Here is a 5,809-nt window from a genome sequence, read left to right as displayed (position 1 = left end):
TCCACAGAGCAGAGGAGGCCACTTATTTGTGTGGTTAAGGCTTTTACGCAGGGCTTTGAACCAGTTTGTTTTGGCTCAAACCCCTGCTGATGATTTGCATTTCTATGTTAGATTCTACAGTTTAACAAGATCCCCAGGTGATTCTTATGTATAATAAATTTTGAGAACCACTGCTCTACTAGTGGTTCTCAGAACGGGTCCCTAACCAGCAGCATTAGCATCGCCTGGGAACCTGTTAGAAATGCAGATTCTTTCTCAGCAGGGGTTCGAACCAGAAGGAACCAGTTTGAAGCCTTGCTTTTAAGACCAGGTACTCAGCAGCCCAAGAAGTAACTACATGTAAAACAGAACAGAAGCCTAAGGAAATTAGGATGTGACATTTGGAGATATATAACTTGTAGACACCAAACTACTTCAACTTTTATCAAACTTTAAAATCAGTTTTTCTGAAATTTACAGTTATTAAACTTAATCCTTAATCTTTGGTGTGGTGCCCTTGTGAGTCATCAAACAAACTCATGGAAGTTTCTGAGAGAAGAAAAAAATCAGAGTAGATTGATGATCATTAAAATACCCTGTAATCTAGGAGTACACATAGTGAGGGGCATCCAGGTACTGGGGAGGTGTCCATCGAAAGAGCCTAGGCCTTGCTGAAGGTGATGTGTACTTGTAGTATGTTATGTGAAAACAGAGCCCTGAAGACAAAGTGTATAGCTGTCCCACAGTAACTAAGTGGCTAAATTGTTCACTTACTACATTGGGCGACGGGGAAGGGGAGATGTGGAACAGGAAGGAGGGAGGGAAGGAAGGAAGGGAGGAAGGAAGGAAAATGCAGGATGTTTTAACTCCTGACATAGGGCCTGTTTAGGAGAAGAAGGGAATTGGTGCTTGATGGAGTCTTCTAAGAGCGTCGTATCAAAGTTTGAAATTTTATTGCGCACTCAGTGCGAGCATGTTTAGGTGTGTACCAAGATAGGTAGACTAACCCGCAACTCTGGATTCCCATGTTTAACTGCCTATAGGAAAGTTAGAACTTGAGCAGTTAATTTAAAGAAACAAGGAAAGAGTGGAGGAGGAAGAAAAGGAGGAAGGTAAATGGCACTGCGTATAGAGCATCCATACTTGTCTTACCTAGTGCAAGGCTAATGCAACAAATTTGATTGAAAAATAAATGTATGGATAAGTTTTCACTTTGTTTTAAAAGGGTCCAATTTAATAATAACTTTCTAAGGCGCTGAGACCATTGAAACAGTAAAGCTACCAGTAATTATAATCCTCAGATTCCCCAAAGTGGAAAGTTCTATGAATGACAGTGCATTTGCTACTCAGGTAAGGTTCTCTAGGAACTTTCTCTGGTTCTGATTTCTATTTTCCAAAATTTCTGTCTTCACTTTTTTTTTCCAAAAAATAAAAAATAAAAGAGGAGAAGTCTTTTTGTTATTTTGTGTGTGAGCGTGGTGGCATTGTTCTGTCACTGTTAGGGGGTGGTTAAATGAAAGCCCAAATGATTTGCGACTGAGAGCAAAAGGTAGCACCTGAGTGTCTTCTGTGAGGCCAGGGTGCTTCCTTTAGATTTATGTATATCCGTAATCCGCTTAACTAAGCAGGTAAGGTGTTCATTAGCTAGACTGGGTTTTAAAAGAGAAAGAGAGAGGGAGACAGAGAGAGAGAATGAATGTAGAAGAGTGAGAAGGACAAACAAGTCAAAGCATTTGTTCATGCTGCAATCTACACATCAATTATCCCGCTGTGCTAATTACCACCTTTCCATACCCCAGGTACCTAAGCATTCACACTTACTCACTCTTTCATGCCTCTGATCAAAAAAAAAAAAAAAAGAAAAGAGAGAGAGAGAAAAGAAGAAGGAAAAAAAAAAAAAAGAGGAAAGAAATGATAGAAGCAGGGGGATGATGAACCCAGCGGCGAAATGAATTCTTAGATCAGAATTTCTCTCACATATGAAAGTATAAATAAGGAGTCTTCTCCATTTCTCCCTTGTTGTTTTGGACAATTAAACATTTGCAAATGTTTTAATTGCAAAATATTACTTACTGTCAGGCTTCCAGGAGGGCTTCTATCAAGTCAGCCCTTGTTTTGATATTTAAAAGAAGATCGAGGTGAGAATTGCTGGTCTTGCCTGAGATTCGGGGGTAGCGCCATTAGAATGAGATCAGATCATTAAAAGCCAGTGACTACTAATTATCAGGCTACTTTTCTGAGGCTATTCAAAAGCTGGGCAGTGAAGAGCCAGAGATCTACCTTTGTATCAAAACCTTGGTGTTCTGCTCACCGGCTGAACCTTCAGCTAACAATTAAACATTCTTTATGATGATGAAATCTGGGCTTGGAATCCCTGTTGGTTGGTGGGCTTCCTTGTCAGGGTGCTCATTTTCTCATTTCAGAGGGAAGTTGGATAAAAAGAAAACCTATTTCCTGTAGCTCATTTGATACCTGGTGGGGATCCTATTCAGGTGACAAGGATACAGGCACAGAGGGGGAACAGATGTGATTTACACACTCATTATCATTTGAATGAAAGTGCAGATAGGCCTGTTCAGGGGCCCGGGCATCACCTGGACAGCTTTCCTTCTGATCTTTATCCCATCTGAGAGGCCAGGTCCCCCTGACATCTTTAAATCCCCGACCCCCAGCTGGTGACACACAGAGGTTTATGACAGTCCGCAGTCCTCTGAAGCTCCAAGCACAGATGCCATTCAGAATTGTGCTTCACACTGTTTTTTTCATTGTGTTCAGGCTTAATCAGGAATATATCCAAAAAAAGCGTCACTTGAATAATTTCTTTTGGTACTTCTCCAGAAACCTGTTTGCCACTCGAAGTTTGTGTATAGTATTCTAAAGGGCTTCAGATTTTGTGTTCTTAAAGTTATGTGCCATACGTAGCTGCTTCAGCTTTGAAAAAAGGACAACAAAATGGGAAGGACCAGAAGTTATAGATGCCATGCAAAGCTTATGTTTTTCTGAGTATTCAATCAGATGAGCTCAGTATTGTGGTAGACAGTGGCAGAATTTTAGAGCTGAAAGAGAGTCTAAAGTTTGGATGAAAGTACCAGAAAGAAAAGTTTCTCTTTGCCATGTTTTGCTCTCCAGTTAAGATTTTCAGCCTCTTTGTTTTGCTACCTGGAATGGTTGCTGTCACCAGGATCTCTCAAGCATTTTATGTTACTTTTCTGTGGGGTATGTGAATTATATGGAAAAATCGCTCGTGTCCTCTGAAGAGCGCCAATGATGAGTCCTGGGCAGTACAAACTGTATTTAAAAATAAAATACATTTTCAAGAAAGCCTGCTTTAGCTCAGGACAAGAATGCAAAACAACCTTGAATAACTTAAACTGTTGTTTTTAACCTTCCCTTATCTCAGGCAGCCTGACAGTTTTGGTGGGAAGCAAAAAGTGAAAGGAATCTGTGAGAACAAATGCTGTGGTGTTTCATGATTTTAATTAGGTATTGTATTAAAGAGAAAAATATAATGAACACAAGCACATACACATTTTATTTCCCATCTAACATTAACAGTTAAAGAAAACAATCACTATCAAATTACTTTGTTACAGTCCATAATTACAACTCAGGTTACGCTTAACTGTTATTAACAGAATGTACAGTAATATGTTCTGGCATCGTAATATGTTATTGTAGCATTATAATTAATCTTACAGGAAGTATAATAAATTTACAGTATCAGATTGAAGCAATACTGCATATAGATTTATTAATGCTTTTAATCAGTTCTGGCAAAATTAATTTCGCACTGATTGCTTACATTGGAATTTGCATATACTTAGTGAAAGTAATTTATTTTTTATGGATTCCTTTTTATTAAAATAGGGCATATGGCCCTTTAGCTACAAAACTTTGCTGATTCTTTAGCTAAAATATTCCTAAACATATTGAAATGCCATATTTCTTCCATTTAAGATAATTCTTCCTCTTAAGATTTATTTTTAAACTATATTCTTTAAAGGGCCTTCTTAATTCTCATTGAAATAATCTATTTTTTAAAACTACAGTGTTTATTTCCCTATTGCCATTAGCCTGTCTATTTTTCCCCAAGGACCCAAGTTTGAATAAAAATATAAGCCATGAAAAATGTCTAGATTGATAAAACATTGCATTAACATTTCAGAAAGTTTCCTGTGTAAATTAAATAAAAATGAAAACTAACGAAATTTTACTATTTCAAAAGTCCAGTCAAAATGGTACAACACATAAGAATTTTGCCAATATTTAGAGGGCAACTATATTCCAATATTCCAAAATGTTTTTCTATGCCATTCAATGTATATGCCCTAGAAAGACAAATGTAGATTAAAACAACACAAAACAAAAAAAAAAAACCTTAAACTCATATGAATGGCGAAAGTTGAAAAATAGCTACTAGGAAAAATACACCTTAAGTATATTTTTATTAAAATATGTATGCTTTGTAAGGGAAGGTATTTCAGAAATACTAAATTAGGTATTCCAGTGGATAGATTAATTTATTTTGCAGAAATTTTTTTGAAAAATAAGGGAAGAGTTATCTCTTATTCTTACAAATCTTAATAATATCTGTGTTCCCTGATTTGAAAATTAAGCAAGCATAATGACTATAGCTTTTCTCCCCCCTGCCTTAGTAAGTAAAAATATGTAAATCATATCCCTGAATTTATTATATAGATTCAGGGTAGTTCTACCACTCTACAACTAATTTTTTAAAGGTAATTTAATTAAATATTTTGATATTGCTTGTTTTGAAATTTTCTTCACTAAAAGGGCATGTGCAGGTATACAACTGTCTGCCCTTTTTGGGCTGGATACGAAAGCAATTTATAAAATGATTTTATGATTTTCCACCATAATAAATTAATAAAGGCTAATCTTGACAATCAGTATATGAATGCCCATAGTCATGATTTTCCTTCCATTAAAGAGACATCCATTTTAACTTACGCAGTTGTTCTCTATCATCAAGGAAGATTTTGAACTTTTGAGGCTTGGCCTTTATCTGCCCTAAACCTCTAACATTCCACTGTATCTCAGTGAAATGGAGGTTCTGTTCTTTCTGTCCAGGGCTTCTGATAAGTGTTTGCAGATTATATAAACTTTTGAATAATAACTTTCAGCAAGGCAGGAGCCTTAAACCTCTTAGTATCATTGGGTGCAGTTTTATTCTGCTCTGTAAGATAATGTGTTATCAATACTTCATAAGATAACTTGAGCCAGAGAATGGGTAAAATTCATAGTTGCTTTCAAACTGCTCCCTTTTGAGGGTGTGGGTCATAGATCATACAGCTGTCAGCCAATAGATAATCTTGATGACTAAAATGAAGCTACCAGAGAAAAAAGTGCCTTCCATCTAACACACTTAGGAAGGATTTAGTAAATTATATCCCAAAGAATTAGGGAGTAAAGGGATTTTAGGTTTATTTATTTACAGCAAAGGAGTGGCATCTTCATCTGTTGGAGGAGTTTTCCTCATCACCTCAGCAAGTGAACCTTTATTTATGTATTTATTTTTTAGAAAATGGATGCTGGTGTGATGGTTTCACTTGGGTAACCTCCAAACTGAGATAAAATGAAAAAGAAGCATATTCTTTCCAATGAAGGAAGGAAGTCTACAGAAACTACTGAACCAAACTGGAGGTCTGAAATGAAAGCCCTTTTGTGACTAAGATGAACTCAGCAGGGCACTGTGACTATCTGACTTTTGCCACATCCAGGGCTTCGGCCACCAAGTGGTCAGGGTCAGAAAATTCCACTACCTGAAAACGCAGACACTAGGAAGGGGGAGTTAAGGCCTGGGAGGAAG

General features: G+C 37.0%; 1 protein-coding gene across 6 annotated transcripts in view; it reads left to right on the top strand.

The window, feature by feature from the left end:
* The window catches only part of ZEB2 (zinc finger E-box binding homeobox 2), a 146,131-nt gene that overhangs the window by 74,102 nt on the left and 66,220 nt on the right, over positions 1 to 5,809 (top strand). The window contains exon 1 of one of the 6 annotated variants that reach the window (XM_023730224.1): positions 1,897 to 5,809. This exon is cut by the window's right edge and continues 9,312 nt beyond it. The exons of the other annotated variants lie outside the window; for them this stretch is intronic. The gene's annotated coding sequence lies outside the window, so the exon portion shown is untranslated. Of the gene's footprint in view, positions 1 to 1,896 lie in introns of those variants that run through there. 6 annotated transcript variants of the gene reach the window in all.

Source organism: Trichechus manatus, unplaced genomic scaffold (genome assembly GCF_000243295.1).
Source record: "Trichechus manatus latirostris isolate Lorelei unplaced genomic scaffold, TriManLat1.0 scaffold00033, whole genome shotgun sequence".
NCBI lineage: Eukaryota > Metazoa > Chordata > Mammalia > Sirenia > Trichechidae > Trichechus > Trichechus manatus.
The sequence above is the reverse complement of the archived record's forward strand: the minus strand, read 5'-3'. Positions and strand labels throughout refer to the sequence as shown.